The 2,525-nt window shown below is 49.2% G+C and overlaps 1 pseudogene; it reads left to right on the forward strand.

Annotated features, from left to right (window-relative positions):
• The first annotated feature begins 1,083 nt into the window (after positions 1-1,083).
• Positions 1,084-2,287, forward strand: LOC133758487 (mitochondrial carrier homolog 2-like; annotated as a pseudogene).
• The last annotated feature ends 238 nt before the right edge of the window (positions 2,288-2,525 follow it).

Genomic DNA, 2,525 nt, shown 5'->3' on the forward strand with positions numbered 1-2,525 from the left:
ACTGGCATTATGGCTCAGCAGGGTAAACCACTGCTCTCAACATTGGCATCAGATATTGGAGCACTGGCTCAGTCCTGGCTGTTTGACTTCCTATCCAGCTTCGTGCTGATGCACCTGGGAAAGCAGTGGATGATGGCCCAAGTGTTCAGCCCATGCCACCCTCATGGAAGACCTCGATGGAGTTCTAGGCTCCTGGCTTCAGCCTGACCCAGCCTTGGCCTCTGTGGCCATTTCAGGAGTGAACCAGTGGATAGAAAATCTCTTTGGTGGGCTGGCGTTGTGGTGCAGTGTGTTAGACCATGGCCTGCAGAGCTGGCATCCCATATGGGCAATGGTTCGAGTCCCAGCTGCTCCCCTTCTGATCCAGCTCTCTGCTATAGCCTGGGAATGCAGTAGAAGATGGCCCAAGTCCTTGGGCCCCTGCACCTGTGTGGGAGACTGGAAGAAGCTCCTGGCTCCTGGCTTCGGATTGGTACAGCTCCAGCCATTATGGCCATCTGGGGAGTGAACCAGTGGATGGAAGATCTCTCTCTGTCTCTACCTCTCTCTGTTAACTCTGTCTTTCAAATAAATAAAATAAATCTTAAAAAAAAAAAAAAGTCTGTGAATAGCCAAAGAGCTGAAGGCACCACACTATTTAAACTTCAAAATATATCACAAAGGGCCGGCGCCATGGCGCACTAGGTTAATCCTCCGCCTTAGGTGCCAGCATCCCATATGGGCGCCGGATTCTGTCCTGGTTGCTCCTCTTCCAGTCCAGCTCTCTGCTGTGGCCCGGGAAGGCAGTGGAGGATGGCCCAAGTGCTTGGGCCCCTGCACCCACGTGGGAGACCAGGAGGAGGGACCTGGCTCCTGGCTTCAGATAGGCACAGCTCCAGCCATTGTGGCCATTTTGGGGGTGAACCAATGGAAGGAAGACCTTTCTGTCTCTCTCTCTCTCTCTCACTGTCTGTAACTCTTCCTGTCAAATAAATAAAATAAAATAAACTATATATATATATATATATATATGTATCACAAAATACCTGGGGCCAGCTCGGTCACTTGATGTCTCATTCTGTCTGTCCATCCACAGATGCCATCATGGCGGACATGGCCAGCCAGGTGCTCCTGGGCTCTGGTCTCACCGTCCTGTCCTAGCCACTCATGTTGGATATGAGCCTCTTCCTCCAACAATAGAACAAAATATTTTTGGGTGGCAAATATGTCAACTTCCTGGTCTCTTCTGCCATAACAGAAGGGCATTGCTAGCTTCGATGGGAGGTGTGGGTTGTTCACAAAGTCTGTGTTCAGGAGTCTTTGGAACTGTGGTCGGTGATAAAGTTTTACAGCGTTATCAGGAGCGTGACAAGGTCAAGGAGTTGGGATCTAGAAAGTTCCAGAAAGAAGTCTCATCTTCTTTTGACCAAGTTCTCAAAGAGACAACTCAAGAGATCATTCATCGCTCGCTCCATCTGCTGCCACCCTCATCACACATCCCTTGCATGGGATCATGCTGAGATCTGTGGTGCAGGTCACTGAGTACTGTGGACTTCGTGACTGCCCAGTAGCCATCTGGCAGGAAGAAGGCATCCTAGGAGTTTCTGGGGGTCTTATTCCTTGCCTCCTGGGTGACGTAATTTCTTCGTGGCTCTGTACCTCACTGGCCTACCTGGTTGATACTTGGCACTTGACAGTGGGGCGTCCACCACAAATGCAATGAGTGACTCCCAAGCTGTCACAGGCATTTTTGCCATCATGTTGACCCACCCCTTTGTGCTTGCTCTAATCTTATGACTGTGAACAGCTGTGGGCTTGCTGGTGGGTGCTGTCCTTTCTCCCCAGTACACAGTTCCTGGATAGATTGCTGCTGCATGCCACCAAAAGAGGGAGATATGAGTGAGGAAATAGCTTGTTTCTCCAGAAGGTCCCTTTCGGGAAGACTTTTTTTTTTTTTTTAAAGATCTATTTATTTATTTGAGAGGCAGAGTTACAAATAGAAAGGGAGAGAGGTCTTCTGTCTGCTGGTTAACTCCCCAAATGGCCACAATGGCCAGGGCTGGGCTGATCTGAAGTCAGGAGCCAGGAGCTTCTTCCAGGTCTGCCACGTGGCTGCAGAGGCCCAAGCACTTGGGCCATCTTCTACTGCTTTCCCAAGCACATTAGCAGGAGCTGAGTTGGAAAACGAATAGCCGGGACATGAACTGGTGCCCATATGGGATGCTGGTGCTGCAGGTAGAGATCTAGCCTACCACGCCACAGTGCTGGCCCCCAGACTTACTGTTGTGACCTGAGAATGCTAATGTGAAGTTGAGAGGCAGGGACGGCGACACTTCTATAATTCCAGATGCACAGTTACAAGAGAGAATGTTGATTTCTATACAGTGTGGCACACTTTTTTAAGTAATCATTTAATTTTGGGAACAACACAGAAAAAAAATCCCAAAATATACCACAAAGCCACAATAATCAAAACAGCTTGGCCCTGGCATTCAAAACAGGCATTTAGGCCAATGGAGCATACTGTAGAACTCAGAAACAATTCC

The sequence above is a fragment of the Lepus europaeus genome, chromosome 4 (genome assembly GCF_033115175.1).
Source record: "Lepus europaeus isolate LE1 chromosome 4, mLepTim1.pri, whole genome shotgun sequence".
Taxonomy (NCBI): Eukaryota; Metazoa; Chordata; class Mammalia; order Lagomorpha; family Leporidae; genus Lepus; species Lepus europaeus.